The following is an 18440-nucleotide window of genomic DNA, read 5'->3' as shown; positions in this document are numbered from 1 at the left end:
ACCTGAGGAATTCCGGGATGAGTCACATGAAGACCAATTTAGGTCGGATCGTTCTGAAGGGTGTTAATTTTCTAGGAGGCCATTTATTTTATTTTATCATCCGGCAAATTTAACGGCAGCAGTATCCTAATGCCAATTCAAGTATGCACTGGGTTGAATTGACTAGGTAACAAGAAGAAAATCCGCTCATCTCAATGTAGTAAAGGTAAGTAAATTGGAAGAGGCGACTGGGAACCTGAATTCCGAGGATTTGGCGATTTAACCGGCTCTAGGCGCATCACATCCAGGGTACACACGCAAGATTTTTTTTTCTTTTTTACGACGCACGCGTAAAGTTTGCAATCAAATCTAACGACAGCTCCGTCGAGCGCGCGGGAGTCGTTGTGCCTTTGATTACGGAAAACCTCTCACGGAAGAGACTGTCTCAGTTATAAAAAATTAAATTAAACTTTTCGGCCATCCCGCAATGATAAAAACATTAAGGATGCCACATGACCCTATGGGGGGGGTACGCCAGGAGGTAAAGGGAAGAGGGAGACCGGTGTTAAAAAAAAAACACTTCACATAGGTACGTGGAGGCATTTGCCCCGGACACGAAAACAGTGGTGCACCGATTGCTTTTACACGCGAACAAAGGAACGCCCTCATGGCCCTTGAATCGAAAATACCATAAAAAATACGTCATCCCGCTTCTATTTTTATCCTGAAGAATGCCCACACACCTAGGGTTTATAACTGCACTGTTGGGGAATAAAAAAAAAGTTGGCGCAGGGATTTCGCGAGGACCCACATCAGAGCACCTCAGCCGCTTTTTCGAAAAAGAAAAATAAAGAGAGCGGCATAAAAGTTTACGTAACGGGTAAGCGGACATAACGAATAATCTGGCTCTCCGCAAAGAGATAAAAGCTTCAAGGGAAAGGCTCTTCGATGGCTTTCATCCTCTCCAGCAGGAGCAACATTTGAACGAGATCCCTTCTTTAATAGATGCCGCTCGATTACATAAATCGTCACAATGAAACGATTCCAGGAGCATAATCGAGAGAATCTAGCGGAATAGTGGATAAAGGGTTGCTTGACGGAAAGATGTGGGAGAGCAAGCAAAAATTTGATGGTATAGATAGCCGAAATTTTCCATCGAGTTTCGATGGCCGCTTCCCCAAATAAAAACATTTGGTCATCAACAAGATCGCTGGTCGGCATGGAAAAAAGTCATCATCAGATAGTAACTACGTACCCTGCAAGCCACCACTAGGGTGTGTGGCAGGGGGTAGATACACACCTGATAACCTGTGACACAAAATACTTTTTGCTCCTAGTGTGGTCGAACAACATTATTCTGATCCCTTATCGTTCGTGGGAAAAATGACATCTTATATCTATCTTTTCTTCACTTAAACCTTTTATTTTATTTACACCATCTCTCCTACCATAGTGCGATGTGGGTAATAATACATTTTCAACATCATCACTAAATAGACATATGACTTTAGCCGTTGAGGCTTTAAACAGTCAGTTACCACCGAATCTACGCATAGCGTTATCGAAAGTTCCACGAAAGACGTAATACAAAGCTCTAAATTAATCTGAACAGCGAACAGCCCCACCCTAGGGGTTGATGCTTATCCTGTAATAAATAAACTTAAAAAGAAAAGTTTTGTGCGAGGAAGATTCGAAGCGTGAATGTACATATCCGTACATTTAATATTCACTTCTTCTCTTTTGCAGATTAACTACGAAAAAAAATAGTGCCAGAACAGTCTCTTAAAAAAAATTAATCCCTAAGGCTGAAAAAAGTAGATGTTTGAATTTTCCCCGCGGGCTGAATGTAATGACGAACATTCGTATCGTTTTAATTTTTTCTAGTTCATCTAAAACTACCCCAAAAACGTTTTGCGCAACGCAGGGGTTTCGAATGCAAATACTGGATGTTGTTATACGAAAAACTCAATTTGGAAAATGTGAAGGACGTCTAAAAAAAATGGCGTACCTTCATCGCATGACGAATATGCTAATTTATGATAGTGGAACACTTCAACACTCAAGTTTAATCCTGCACCATTTTCACCCGACAATAAGGAAAAATAGGTATTAAAAAGGGCACAAACCGGGGGAAATCCCACGTGTTGGGGAGGAGGGGGTGAGAGGAGCCAGGCGTGCGAATTCCAGATTATTGGTGGAATGACATCGTGAAATCAATATGCGCTCACATTTGCACACAACGTCGCTACATAATGTTTGCCCATTAATCATCATCACTAAGTCGAGAAATAAAGACGACTTACTACTAGGTGTCTGCTGGCAAATATCGATTATCGATAGAGAAAATGAACGAACCTCTCCGCCCACCCCCTCTCCCCACCCAAACCGTTCGCAAGGGAGGGTGAAGAGGGGCGTGCGGATAGAAGGTGGAGGGGTGGAAATGCTAAATAACCCTGCGCAGCCCTTGGCGGCAGCGCCCCACCCGTGGGAAAACGTCGAACCACGTGATCGGGGCGACGATTTATTTCCCGGGAAGGAACGGATTCGAGAGTGTTGGCGGCGCGCGGTTTTCCCGAACGGTCACGTATTCGATCCCCAGCGGGAGGCACGATTCCCTGCGTGTGACTGACTCTATTGCCCACTCAACTCCTCGGAAGATCTATCCCATCAATCATGCTTAAGTGCAATAAAACCTCGTAAGTAATAACTCGGCTAGCAATAAAATTCCTTCTCTACGAAAGCAGCGCATTGAAATATCCACGGCCAAATGTTCTTTTTAAAAAACTCTTGGGAAATATTCCCTAATCCTTACGAAATATTTCTACTGACGAAAAAACATAAATATTATCACTTATCTACCGGTTAAGGTAGGTTTTTGGATGAACACAATCTACCAAATGATTCAGGAACAATTTCATTTCCTCTCCAAACAAAACGAAACTTAAAATTCAAGCACTACATTTGGTCTCTCTTTAATTCCTTTTATAATATTTTACAAAAATCATCTGTGATATATTTTCTTCCTCCGTTCATTTCGCCAAACATCCATATCTTATTCCTGACCCCTCATCGCTTGCCAAGCAATCTCCTGAGGAAGGCTACGGAGAGCCACCTTAATCGTAATCCCACGAACTAATGATGGACTGAGGACGGTTTACCGCAAATTAAATCTCCTGGGATCGCATTTCCATAAAAAATGTGGCAAAATCGCAGAGGGACACTTTAATGACAGTCGTGATGGAGGTTTAAGGGAAAAAATATTGCTATTCTACATTAATAATAAATTTCAATAAATGTGACTTTTTTTCTTCCCTGAAAAAGTCGTAATCTATGCTAAACGTTACTGCAATGCACTGTTTTCGACCACGGGTGTCGAAAAACGCTAAAGCGCCAGAGCTACGCGATTCAATATACAGTAGGCCAAACTTCAAAGACACTCACTAATTCTGAATAGTAATGCGACTGAAACGTTGTAAATTTCTCTCCAGTATATGAAAATAATAATATATAGCCATGGTGCTAATGACAGAATCCCACCGTAAATGGTTTCAATTAATTTCCAGACACATGAGGCTACATTTACAGTCTTATTTATACGATTAAAATTTCACAAGGACAACGTATAAAAATTATATGGTCTGCAGAATTATAAGAATATATTTTTCAAGCATGAAATCGATATGAAAAGATAAATAAAAAGATAAGCGGAGGTGAAATGTCCTCATAAAAGAAGAATGTTTCGTTTTTTCCATGTAACACTAAAATTAATTACTTATTTTTCCCAATATCAACTCAAAATCTATAATTATTTCTATACATCAAATTGGTGTCTTTTATTCGACTAACACCATTAATATTTACCATGAATTTCAAAATGAAAACAAACGTTTGCTAGAAACATAAAAATAATATTTGAATTATAAAATTGAAATATTTATACGAAAGGGAAAACAAGGAGAATTAATCAACTAAGTTGCTTCAGCATACCAACAACGTACACATGCTACAAAAAATTTATCCGTTGATTCGTGGAAATGGCTAATGCTTGGGAGATTTCTGCACGTGAAAAGTTGTGTTTACATTTAATATTGCCATTTCACCCTTGGTGACGTTTTATTTCCTGCAGGGGTCCCGGCTGCTACGTGTTTATCTGCCGTAACTATTGTCGTACAGTCCATATGGTGTTGAAGATTTTCTGTAATTTTATATCTGTTTTGATTGTCTGCAATTCTGTTGCATATCATATTTATTTATTTTAAAAAATTGTTCACATACAGCAGTGGCGCCATTTTACAGTGAGAAATATAACAAACATAAAAGAGTACAAAAGACAATAACAGCATAACAATAACAACGAGAACCAAGCATGGACCGGGGAAAATTTTAATTTACTGAAAGGTGGGATAAAGCTTGGGTGGTGAAATTGTGGCATGATAAGTTAAAGGGGTCGACAATGTGAGGGAGTGAATTTAGAAGGGAGGAGAGGCGAAATAACAGTGAGCGCTTGGTGAGAGATATTCTAGGAATAGGCAGATGGAGTAGGGAGTGGGTGCGGGTGGATGGGGTTGGTATTCTGAAGTTGAAGAAAGATAGCAGTTCAGGGCAAACAACAGCCGAGTTTAGGGTGTTGTAGAGGAGTTTTATATCAGCTTTAAGTCTGCAGCTTTGGGGACTAGAAATGGATAGAGAAGACAGAACAGCATTTGAGGACATATTGCGGCAATGTGGGACTCGGTGTTTGGCAAAGAAGTGAGAGATGCAATCAAGGGATTTAAGGTTAGTTGGGGATGAGGTGGACCAAATGGGGGAGCAATATGTATGATGGGAAGGACAATTATTGAGAAGTATGACTGGAGTGCAATTGGATCTTTAATTTCTGAGAAGCGGCAAAGAAGGCCTAGTAGGGACATTGCTTTATTTTTTAAAGTCTGTATGTGGTCGGAGTTATTTAGTTTCTGGTCAATTAAAACGCCAAGGTCTTTAATGGTTGTTACTCGATTTAAGGGAGTTGAATTAATTGATGATTATACTACTACTAATTAAACTACTACTACAACTAATTAATGAATTAAATGATGCAGATTATACTACTACTACTATTGCATATGATCAAGATTATATATACATGTATTTCGTATTTAATTGATATGTTGTAATTCAATACGAAATAAATTACAAGTTCTGCAAAAAAATTATCGCAAAACAGATGTAATGTGTACGATTTAACTAGTGCCTGAATTCACGCTGAATTGGCCATCCTAGAATGTCCCAACTACCATCATTAACGATGACAGTGACTCTCGGTCGTAAATGCATAGCTTTACCAGATTTAATGAGTTCGATTACTCTATTATAACTCATCTAGTCACATGGCTCTCAATTGGGCCCAATTAGAGGGGAATCATTCACTCCTAAATTACCCAGGGGCGTCTTCATTGGATTGCTATCTCTTGTGGTGAGTATTGAGATGGTAGCATGTAGTTTCATCCGCTGGGCAGAAGTGACAAGCATCATTATCCTAGATGGATTAGCCGATCCGTGGAGTGCCTTAAACGTGCAACGAGGAAGGGGTAAAGAGAAATATGACCCTCTCTGCCTTCAGATTGTAATACTGAAATGCCACATGTATTTTGAGTAGGGCTAGCGATCGTTCGCTCTATGATGCTTTGCTCATTCTATGTTCCCTCCTAAAAGCTATTAATAGAGATAGATTGGGCATGCTTTGAAAGGCCTTTACGCGTTTCCTAGCTTTCACACCCCCTCCCCACTGTTTTCTCGAAGCAACCCTCCTCCACCCCCAATTGAATGTATTGAATGCGCGCTTGAGCTGAGTTTGCCGATGCAACGTGCAATTCCAACTAACATACATCAAGAATAACAAAGCAATGACTGAAAAACGATGAGAAGTTATTAGGAACGGGCTTTCAGACCTACTGGAAGGTAAATGAAACATGTGAGATGCGTCTTAGACAAGTGCGACCTGAGGAAATATATAGCGTTAATTAAGGAGAGGAGAGCGTGGTTATAAATCAGTTCAGGTTGCCCTCAACTCCCCCGGACAAAATGGGAGGCTAATTATGAACGTCCGCTCCGGAATCATGACATACGCACGCTGGAGTTCCTTGATACCCAGGGACTCGAGTTTCTTTTTACACCTTTTCCCGAAACCCTCTTTTTTGGATAACGAGCTAACCGTCTGGGATGGGATGTGTGGAGATCAGAAGGGAAGGAGACACCTCCATCCTCGCCGGGCCCCCATGCATGTGTAAGTGGCGGTAAGGTGAGGAGGGGAACGGGTGTGTAACGATGTAAACGGGAGAAAGCAACCCCCCCCCCCTCGCCTGCCCCCGGGGGGGCTGCAGCATAATTGATAGGGTGTCAACACCGACCGAGCATAAAACGACTGGATCCTTTTCCTCCGAAGTCTTTCTTTCCCTCCACGAAAAACACACCTAACTCCATCTTTGAGGTAAAAAGAGACGAGGGGCGGCCTACCTAAAGCGTTGACATGGCGGACGTTTTAAAGAGCGGCCCTGGACGCGCGGCACTCATTATTTAAGTTACGGGTCTATATTTTACCGTAGAAGGATTCAAACGGCGTATCTGTGGTACTTTGCTTTCATGAATCCCACGACATTTATCAGGCTCTCCTGACGGACAGTTTTGCATTCCAACGCTAAAATTAGTCCCTCGTGTCTTATCAAGGTGAAAATTGACAATTTTCTCCTTGCTCACATCATAAAAATTATCCCCTAAGTACCAAGCAGGACTTGAACCTCAAGGATGCTCCATCATTTTGAGTTCTCATCGCATCTCAATTTTTTACCATGGAAAATCACTTAAGTAGAAGGTAAACATCATTGAGAGGTTCAAATAACTTCACAGCGTAATTCAGTGATGGCGCTGAACAAAATAGGGGAGTAGGATGGTAGGAGGCGTCACTTTCTGGGAGCGATTCATACCGGAAAATATTTAACGATTTAGAGCTGATGATGACCCCGTAAATCGAAACCTAAGTCGTGATCAATAAAAATGTACGTGGAAGAACAACTTTTTTTTCTTTTCCAGCAAAATAGGGGAGAGTTATACCCGTATGGACAACAGTACTGAAATACGTTCCAATGGAATGAAGTCACTTTGCGCACTACATCCTACAATTCCGACAACATGTGCATCCATATATCGTATTCTGCAAAATTTGAGCGAAACCACTGAATTAACTGCCTGGTCAATTGGTACCGTCCTGCTATGGCGCAGAATTTCTTCCCTTTAAATACATTTAAAATAGGATTTTAAAAATTACCGCAGGTAAAAAAAAACAATTACAGGCATGTTTCGGACATGTACCCTTAAATATCAGCTACATACGTAAGGGCTTCTGAAATTATTGCGACGGATACAAAATTCTTTCATCTACCACTTTTCTATTTCTCGCCTCTTCATTGTATCCATCTCCTTCACACCAAAAGCGCCTTGTCCCATACTCCATCTTTCCCGCTTGCCTGATATTCTCCCTTCACCTCAGCTGTCAGCCACCCCGCCACCTCTAATTATCCTCCCATTCTTCTTCCAAAATCCCTCAAAAACTTTCATTTTCTTCCAAACTAGGCAGTGTGTTCTCTAAATACGCCTCCATACCATATGCCAAACCCCTACAATCTGCTCTCATCTTCTTTCCTTAAAGACCAAATTTCTATGCCGTAAAACGAAATCTATGCTAATTTCTTCAAGCATTCATTTCAGAGTGCCTCTATTCAGAGTTATGGTCATAAGTTCCCACCTCTTTGTATACTACCTTGAACAAAAAGTTCCCGGAATAACCACCGTGTGGCGCTCCCATCGTTCCGATTTGAGTTCTGTTTTTTTTGTTAAATTGGTACATCTGTTGTTGATATTCCCTTTAAATCTTAGTGTCATAACTTGACATTTGCAAAAGTTACGTAGCCAAGAGTACATCTATCTCTGTGTGTGTTGGCGATTTTTTACAATTGCAGAAATGGATTTAAATTTGCAACAACGAACTTGTATTAAATTTTGCGTAAAAAACGGATTTAGTGGCGCACGGACGTTGGAAATGTTGGAAAAGTGTTTCGGCAACGATTCTCTAAAAAAACGGTCGTTTACCAGTGGCACGAGCGGTTCAGAAGTGGTCGTGAGTCAATCGAAGATGATGAACGCAGTGGCAGACCATCGACATCGAAAGTCGGTGAAAAAATTGATAAAGTAAAAGAAATGTTGGTCAATAACCGCAAATTAACCATCAGAGAAATAGCGGAGGACTTGAACATTGCCTATGGATCCGCCCAAGACATTGTGGTTAATGATTTGGGTTTCCGTCGTGTAGTAGTATAATGATTACGACCCGGAGAGTACAACTTTACCCTCTAACAATTCAACTCAACTTCCAATGGTAGAGATTCAATGCACCTCAATAATTCAATTCATCTCAAAAATAAAAATGTTTTGAACCAAATTAAACAGCGTTTAAATGTATCATCCTTAAAAAAATCAACGGTGAGTGAGTCCATTGCCGTCTACCGAATTTGCGCCCTCTTTGACTGCCTGAAGTACCAAATCGGGCAGGTAAGAGCTCCCTTGTTCCCGCGCAGTCTCTCTGGTTTTCGTTTTATGGTGTTATCAACCTTTGAGATAATATTCTAACGAACTTCTTGGCACTCAATCGAACTTATACTTAAAGTACTAAAGCATTCCTGAAGGAAATATAATATTCTAGTATCAAATATGATCTTATTTGATCCCTCCCTGTGTTTTCGTACTGTATTCTCAACCCCAGCAACATGCATATCAACGGAAAGGTTACTGATTAGAGTTTGAATATGAGGTGACACCATAACGTCTACCCTCGAAATTTCAGAAAGCCACCGGAACATGTGAATCTAACTCGTATCTCACGAAGAACAGTCATACTCACGGAGTGTGAGCGTTACGGCTGGTTGGTCCAATCGAAGGATTGAGCGAAAGTCAAGGAGGGAATGAGATTAATAATTGATTTAAAAAAATTAAAAATAGGAAATAATACCTTTTCTAAAAAACCAGGACAAAAACAATTTCTCATTTAAAATCCACACCAATGTGTAAGGAAATGAAATTTTATCCATTTGACCAACATTTATCATGCACACTTAACAAGAGTTAAACCATGGGTGCTTTATACACGTTCCCCCTACAAACAAAATTTCATTTTTCAGATATTCATTGGTTTTCATCGAACTTGAAGTTCTGAAATTTACTACTACCATTTCACACAAAAGGCACTTAAGCTTTTATTATACAGACGAATGCGTGCATTAAAATTTAATGGTTACTGTAGAAAAAATTATTTCCACTGTTTAGTGCAATACGAAAAAAATCGTAAATTAAAAAGTGATTTTTAATTACATTTTTATCTGCACCTTCCCTTCGGTAAAGATCGAATCGAGGTAAGTAGAATGCATTAGTAGTTTCAGCTTCAGTCAATAATAAGCTGCTTATGCTTTCCCCACTGTGGGTAGGCTTCTGTTCCCCCCAAAAGTAGGTATCATTTTTCTCAAAATAAGGGCGCGCCGACGTAAAAATTTCGCACGTTCATTTCTTGGCATGTCGACGGTAGCATTCGTTCCATTCTTTAAAACCACACAATGGGTTACCCAAAGTTGCAACCGGACGTGAACGGAAAGTTTAATGAGCACGTTTACCTACCACAGGCATACTACGATTTAAATTCAATTTCAAACGAAATTCTTTCTCCTTACTCAAAACGTCTCATTGTTTCCCTGAGCTGTTAAATTTTTCATACATATTGAGCAAATGTCCCTGTTATGTTTTCAGTTAGTTATACATTTCACCATTCCAGAGGCCATAATTCGTGGAGGGGGTATAAACAGAAAAAAAGGTCTGTAAATAGATTGCTGGAAGCATTTCGCTCGGTTCACTGAAATGTTTGGCAAAGTTTCGCTCATGAGTCCGCAGCCAACAAAAAATGTCAATGCCAGAGGCACATTATGCTTCTAACTCCTGGGGTTGATGGCTTTCAAACTTCTGGGATAACTCTATTGAAATTTAGTATCTAATGATCGCGTTTAGGTTTCCATGCAAAAAACGAGCGTCTGAATAAATACCCGACAAAAATATAATTAACATATTTTTAAAAACTCGCAACCAAAAACATTTAATTAGTAGCCATTAAGAATTCTATTTCTGACATCAAAATCAATTACAGGTGTTCAGACTGGAAATGGGATGCTGAAAATTGCAATAAAGGGGAGAACTTTAGGCAACAGAGGAAATTGAAGGAACAGGATAGGGATGTTGGACAAGATGAAGGGAGGAAGGAAGTACTCAGAGATGAAGAGGGACCTGACGTAAAATAGGTTGCTGGATTGTGTTTTGTTTTGTTAGGAGTCACAAAATATTTATTTGTTAGTTGTGCCCATCCAAAAAACCTACCTTAACCCGTAGATTACCTTACAATAATAATTGTTACCACTATATTATTAATACTTAAAGGCATGACTTTAATCAACATTAAATAGCATAACAAATAAATCCTATACACGGTCTCCCATGCCAGCTTAATAACCCAATAGAGCCATTATCGAAGATAAAAAAAGAATAGTCAATTAGAATTAAATTACATAAAAATACGACTGAACTTATTTTCCGGAAAATTACATAATCAAATGTAAAATATTAATTAAAGTTACTGTTCCGTCACAAGAATTTTGGAAACCCAAAACGCGTATCTAATAGGTGCAATTCACTTAAGTGACCTTTTAATGTTTGCTATTAATTGGAACCGAATATTTGACAAATATTGGCATGCATTCGTAATTTTAAAAGTGCATCCAAAGGCATTTTAAATATTCTATACATTTCGTTCTCCTTCAACATGCACTCATATACGTTTCAATGTAATTAATGCGCAAACCATTTGATGTAATCTGGTTTCGACGGAAAGCAAAAATCACGTGATAACTTCGAACGAGGTAAAGGGCCATACGCAATATGCATCAGAAACCTTCATCTGGCATTAACCGCAGAATAAACGGCGCTGACCTCACTTTCAAGGGTAAAGTAAAGGCATGCGTGGGCACCAAAACAAAGATGCTGAAACGCGACTATTACCCTCAGCGAGGTTTTCAATGCCGAGGTAACGTATGCGCGTGCGAGCAAAATCTTCCTCTAGTGCCTCATCAGTTTGGTATTTGCCTGCAGTACGCCCATGACTCACGCACTGATCCGAGGAAAGAGAGGAGAGAAGTAACCCGTTAGGTCGGGAAGACCGCAAAGCAATGTCGCAATCTGATCACTTTTGAAAATATTTTTCCTCATTAGTCGAGAACATTTTCTCCGCAGAGACAGGGATTCTCACTCCTATCAGGATGGACCTAGATGGGGGTGAGTTTTTAGTTGATCAAGAGGGCGAAACATTTGGGATCTAAAAATAACCAGGCCGAACAATCAATTATCGAGGTTGCGCATTCCCGGAATACAAACAAAATCTAAGCCTTTGTGGAGGTCTACCGATTTCATCCCTTCGCTTCCACCTTAAGAGAAAAGAAACAGTCCTAACCCAGACGTCAGGGATCATTCAAAATTGCCGTCACGTCGCAGTCCACGACTCCTCCCACCGACCAGGGACGAGAGGAAGGCGAACCAACGGTCGGGACGAAAATAAAAGGGAATAACAAAATAGTATCTCCTTTCCCCCTCCACTCCTCCCCGCTTTCCTACCATTAAGGAGATGGTGGTTGGTTGCCGAGATGGTTTCGGCTCGTGGCTCTCATAGGAACGTAGAAGCCGTACATGGAGCTTTATCTCTCTCTCTTTTGACCGTCGCCCGCGATTCCAAATGCAGAACGGGACCTTTCTTGAGATCGAGAGATCATCTCTATCACCCCCTTCTTTCAAACACCCGATGGCCCTGTCTCCGACGAAAAAATCAACTTTCAACGGAAAACGCGGATGTCGTTTTTTCCGCACACTATTCGCGACGACAAGAGGGAAACTTTTTAAGCCGGAAATGGGTAGGCACTTTCAAAAATAGTTAGTAACATGCAAGTTACATTCCCCCTCAACCTATTTAAATGCTGACGTCTTAACGCCACATCGACACGCGCCATTGGGACGGGTGGCTTTGGGGTTTCATTTAAATGAAGTTTTAATTCTAATTCATTTGTGAATTTTCCTTCTTACACGAGTGGAATTCTACCAGGTAAGTAGTGACTGTGTAAAATGTCAACTCGCCCTTTGCTTGGTTTCTTTATTCGTCTCCTGTGTGTAGTTGGCGGAGTTGTTACTAACGGTGTAACAATTGTAATAACGGCTGTTGTATGACTAATGCCCGGTCGCCCCTCTTACACGTGACTTCTCGATGGATCACGGGTAGCCACGGGAAGTATTTCAGAAGATTTAGTATGGCTGAGGACCTAGCACCCCCTGCCGCATATCATTAAGACGGCCTGCGGGGTAGTATATAGATGTAGAGAGATGGGTTTCAGATAAAAAATTACTTCCCGCGAGTTGAAACAACATTAGATGGGAGTAATGCACTCAATGGACAGGTTCCAACTGGTTATAAGGTGTTAGTATAATAGACGGTCGGAACAGTTGAAAATTTCTCCTTATCTCTACAATAGATGGATACATGCATGCATAATAAATTATCGCCATTCATTGACCCCCAGAGCGTTATTTTGAAAACATACAGCCATTTAATGACTTAAAGAGTCAGGTAAGTTTTAAATCTACCATTGAAGATATGATCAAAAATATATTTAAAATGTCACTAAACAAAACCATTACACACCATACAGCAAATAAATAACCAATTCTTACCAATAGAAGATGAAAAATGTGCGCTTAATATCTATTGAAAAGGTAATTGTTGCGTGTACAAAATCAAATTCTAGTAACTTTTCTCGGAAAAGGTCACCAAAAACCAATAAGGATCATTTTATGCTAAGGAAATAAAAATGGCATATTTCATAATAGGATAATTAAGGAACAATAATTATATTAATAATAATGGAACGGCGTAGACCCTAAGGCATAGCAAACACTCGCCGAATGAATCTAATGTTATAATCCGACTTCTGCTGTCATGTACGTAAGGGATTTCCTTCTTTTAAGGCATATGCCATCTCTCTCGGCATCTTGAAAATCCAATTACCTACTACTGTTGCCGCCAATCATAGGTATATATCAAGTTAATATTTAAAAAAATGAAATGAAGGACATTATTTAATTATCTGCGGGTTAATTAACTCAAAAGAGGGAGAGGGGATTGCACGTGATATCAAGGTAAACACCTAAAGACTAAAAATACTAAAATCTCGACGATTAACTGCTTTTTCATAGATCATTGCTTATTCATTTTTCGTTAAACTAAAGTTTCTCTCTTCAAAATGCGTCATGAAATTCCACTGCGAGCATCTTAGTGTTTTCATTCCGTCATTTCCTATCGTTTCGTAGATATTTCTATTTATCCGCATATATTAAAAGAGGTAAAGTTATCGTCTAAAATTGGTGATGTCGACTGTTTACCTACATTCATTTCATTGGAATTATTTTATCGTTTAATTATGAATATCGCAATGCGCAATCCCTAGATTACATTTCAGTATCAAGCAGATGGTAAGTATAATATAAAATTTCTTCGAAATAGCTTTGAACTTCAAATTTTTTAGGGATGTAAAAAGATTATGGCGAGGAATAAATACGGATTTTTTGGGAAATTTTCAATCAACATACTAAAAGGGAAAAGAAATCTTATAATTTCATTACCAATTGTATGAGTCAGAAGTGTGCCTTTATTTTTCATAATTCTAGAAAAATTCGGAGAAGATAAAACAGATGGGTGAGATACAGAAACATAATAGTGTGGCGCTGGAAGTAAATATAGAAAGGAGAATTCTGGGAAAACGGTTGAGAGGGAGGAAGAGAATAAGATTCTTAGGCTTCCATGAAGGTTAGTAGAAAGTATGAATAACTGAAGAAGAGAATGTCCGGGAAACAAGTTAAGGATGGAGAAAATCCATGTGATAAGTAAGACGTAATAATCATCAGGGACCGTCCAAAACCAACCAATAGGTAGGTTTTGGCTAAGATGATTTATAAATGGAATTATTTTTACTATCGATTATCTACCGGTTAAGGTAGGTTTTAGAGGGACACAAGCTACCAAACAGTATAGCTACAATTACCTTGCTTTTCTTAACAAAACCCAACTCAACATCCAACATTACGGTTAGCCCCTCTTCAATTCCGAATACTTCCCTCCCCCCTTCATCCCGTCCAGCATCCCTATCCTATTCCTACCCCTTCCTCACTTGCCTAAAATTCTTTCCTCTACCATAGTCTTCAACATACCACTGCCGATTAATATGCTTTGCATTCACCTTTTCTGCCTCCTTTTAATCTCTTCCAATAATCCTCTCTCCTCCCGCATCATACCTAGCACTTCCTCGTTTATTTTCCTTCCGGAAAAGAAATATATAGTTATACCACATACTATATATTTTATTGAACACGAGCTAGATTTCGACTTACGAAGTCTTCATCATCACCAGATAATGACTTTTTAAATCGAAACCTAGGTCGTGTTCAATAAAATATATGTGGAATAACTAAATATTTCTTTTCCGATTTGAATTGCTTCCATAAATTGACGCTTCAAACCATTCTATTACTTTCCTTTCGGTCCATATCACCTGCTTCATCACTCTCCACACCCACATTTCAAACGCCTCCGATTTATTCCTGTCGTCCTGCTTCAATGGAAAAGGACGATGGAGAAAGAATAATTCGATAAAGACGTACGTCGTCAACATATCGACGTCTTGTACAGTGATTTTCCGTAACTCTCGGGTTATCATTCGATTATAAAATTTACCATATCAAGAATCGACATTTAATGTCAGGTCTAATAATCACGTCCATAAAAACCTTGTTGCACTCGAAAGATAAATGAAATGAATATTTAAAGTTTTCGGTGCTTATTGGACATTACGATCATATTTTGCTACTCCCTATAAAACGTCAAGAATGGAAATCTATTTTCACCATGGACAACATTCAGATATCCAGCATATATTCTACCGCACGTATGTAATCCGCTCTCCTGGTCACGCCTTCTTGAGAATTTCATGACCCATCCCTCTCCATATCAAGACTTCCTTCCTCTCTTCCTATTAACTGTCTTAATAGGGATGTGGCGTCCGTGACATTGTGGCCTCGACTCCCCATAAGGAATTCACAGCATCTTCGGAGAAAATGATCCCCGCACGCCGGCCACATAATGATATCGCGTTCGGATTGCACTAAGGTTCTCAAGGTCCGCTAAGTGGTATACAAATCAATACTACCCCTGTTTCTAAGCTCTCCTTTGTCTGCTGGCTCTATGGCGTCCTTGGGCACTCCGTAGACATCTTGAGGACCCATTAATTCACCACAAGGACCTGTTAAGACAATTCCACACGAAAAAGTGTCCCTTTTAAACTTTCTCCCTCAAGCATCGACGAAGTCATTGAATACCTTCGAGGACTTGGTCGCTTAATAAAAGTCAGGGGAGTTAGGCGATTGAAGTCCACCACGGACGCGAAACTTTATCCTCTTTCATTTCCTCTCTCAACTCCTCCTCCTCAGTATCATTCACTTCTTCTATATCCGACTCGAATATTACCTTCCTAGATATCGATATTCACCTCCAAAACAATACGTTTCACACTTCAGTCCACATTAAACCAACCAATAAGCAACAATATCTTCATTTCGACAGCTGCCATCCTCCTCACACAAAGCGCTCCATCCCATTCTCACTCTCTATCCGTGGCTTCCGTCTCTGCAATAACACCCCCTCCCAACAGAAATACTTGGACCAGCTGCATGAATCCCTCAGAAAATGTGGGTACCCCGAAAAACTGCTAAACAGTAAAATCCTCAAACCGTCAACACAATACACTCCCCTCCCCAAACCAAACCGCCCAAAATGCCCTAATCTTATCACCACTTTCTTCCCCGGAACACACAAAATTAAACATCTAATCCGTGACCTCTTCCCAATTATCAATAACACTCAGTCCACATCACTTTTGTTCCCACACTGTCCCTCTGTTTCATTTAAACGCCCGTCGAACCTGCGAGACATCTTTAAGTCCACAAATCCAACTTCAAGCACCCCCGTCTCTCCCCCGCCCCTATCCGCACCATGCAACCGCCCACGCTGCAAATGCTGTCATCTTTTAAGACCCTCCCCCTCACTCAGTACCAACTCCCAACCACTCGCCACCTGTACCTCAAAAAATATTATATATCGCCTCTCCTGTAACTTCTGCCCTGCCTTCTACGTGGGCGAATGCACGACCGCACTTTCCCTCCGCATGAATAACCACCGATATTCCACCAAATCTCCCACCTTTCTTAATTACCCCATCCCTACTCACACCGCTTCCCACAACCAATCTTTTGACGACTGCTTCTCTGTTTCGGTTATTGAAATCCTTCCCAAATCTGCGAGTATAATAGAAGTGAGAACCCGCGAGATGGCGCATATCTGGGTGGCCCAATCATTCAAACCGCCCGGGCTGAACCAAGCCCACTGAATGCATCAATTGGCTGCCTACATATCCCCCCCACCCCCTTGTTCATTTCCTATTGGTCCCTTTACCTCTCCTTCCCCCACCTCTCCCCCGCACATCCTCTCCGCTCTTCCCCGAGAACGCCATTCTGAAGACGACAGCCGTGCTGTCGAAACGTAAAATAACAAATTGTGAGTGTCCTTTCTTTGTGTCTCTATATTCTAAAAATCTACATCTTTACGTTTTTACGCTTTCACGTTTTTTATATATTTGTGTGTCGCCGAAGAGCGTTCCATTTCGAAGATATTTTATATATATATATATATATATATATATATATATATATATATATATATATATATATATACTACCTTGAACAAAAAGTTCCCGGAATAACCACCGTGTGGCGCTCCCATCGTTCCGATTTGAGTTCTGTTTTTTTTGTTAAATTGGTACATCTGTTGTTGATATTCCCTTTAAATCTTAGTGTCATAACTTGACATTTGCAAAAGTTACGTAGCCAAGAGTACATCTATCTCTGTGTGTGTTGGCGATTTTTTACAATTTCAGAAATGGATTTAAATTTGCAACAACGAACTTGTATTAAATTTTGCGTAAAAAACGGATTTAGTGGCGCACGGACGTTGGAAATGTTGGAAAGGTGTTTCGGCAACGATTCTCTAAAAAAAACGGTCGTTTACCAGTGGCACGAGTGGTTCAGAAGTGGTCGTGAGTCAATCGAAGATGATGAACGCAGTGGCAGACCATCGACATCGAAAGTCGGTGAAAAAATTGATAAAGTAAAAGAAATGTTGGTCAATAACCGCAAATTAACCATCAGAGAAATAGCGGAGGACTTGAACATTGCCTATGGATCCGCCCAAGACATTGTGGTTAATGATTTGGGTTTCCGTCGTGTAGCAGCAAAGTACCTCAATTTCATGCAAAAAAGAGACCGTGTTGACGTCGCAAAAGACATGATTTGCGAGGCTGAATCCGATCCCACATTCATCAAAAGGATCATTACTGGAGACGAGACGTGGGTTTATGAGTACGACACGCAATCCAGACATCAGGCAAGTGAATGGCGTTCACCAAATGAGCCGAGACCAAAAAAACCACGTCGTTTTCAGTCAAAAAAGAAGGCAATGCTGACGGTTTTCATGGATTACAACGGTGTAGTGCATCATGAATTTTTGCCAGAAGGCCAGACAGTAAACAAAGAGTATTATTTGGGCGTTATGAGACGTTTGCGTGAAGCAATTCGCCGAAAGAGACCAGAAATGTGGGCAGAAAACTCGTGGATTTTGCACCATGATAACGCACCGTCGCACAGTGCTATCATTATTCGTAATTTTTTGACGAAAAATGCAACAAATACCATCCAACAGCCACCGAATTCACCTGATTTGGCTCCCTGTGACTTCTTTCTGTTCAATCGAGTTAAAAAACCATTACGGGGAACGCGTTTTAGCAGCCGAGAGGAAGTAATGGAAAAATCGCAGGAAGCACTGATGGACATACCGAAAACCGACCGTAACTTTTGCAAATGTCAAGTTATGACACTAAGATTTAAAGGGAATATCAACAACAGATGTACCAATTTAACAAAAAAAACAGAACTCAAATCGGAACGATGGGAGCGCCACACGGTGGTTATTCCGGGAACTTTTTGATCAAGGTAGTATATATATATAAATATAAATATATATGTATATGTATATATATATAAATATAAATATATATGTATATGTATATATATAAATATAAATATATATGTATATATATATATAAACACAGATGTAGATTTTTAGAATATAGAGACACAAAGAAAGGACACTCACAATTTGTTATTTTACGTTTCAACAGCACGGCTGTCGTCTT

At 40.1% G+C, this 18440-nt stretch overlaps 1 protein-coding gene across 1 annotated transcript in view; it reads right to left on the bottom strand.

The window, feature by feature from the left end:
• The window catches only part of LOC139696564 (uncharacterized protein DDB_G0290587-like), a 496865-nt gene that overhangs the window by 83642 nt on the left and 394783 nt on the right, over positions 1–18440 (bottom strand). The window lies entirely within an intron of this gene.

The sequence above is a fragment of the Hetaerina americana genome, unplaced genomic scaffold (genome assembly GCF_022747635.1).
Source record: "Hetaerina americana unplaced genomic scaffold, ioHetAmer1.1.p SCAF_7, whole genome shotgun sequence".
Classification (NCBI taxonomy): Eukaryota; Metazoa; Arthropoda; class Insecta; order Odonata; family Calopterygidae; genus Hetaerina; species Hetaerina americana.
This window is presented reverse-complemented; position numbering and strand designations above follow the sequence as displayed.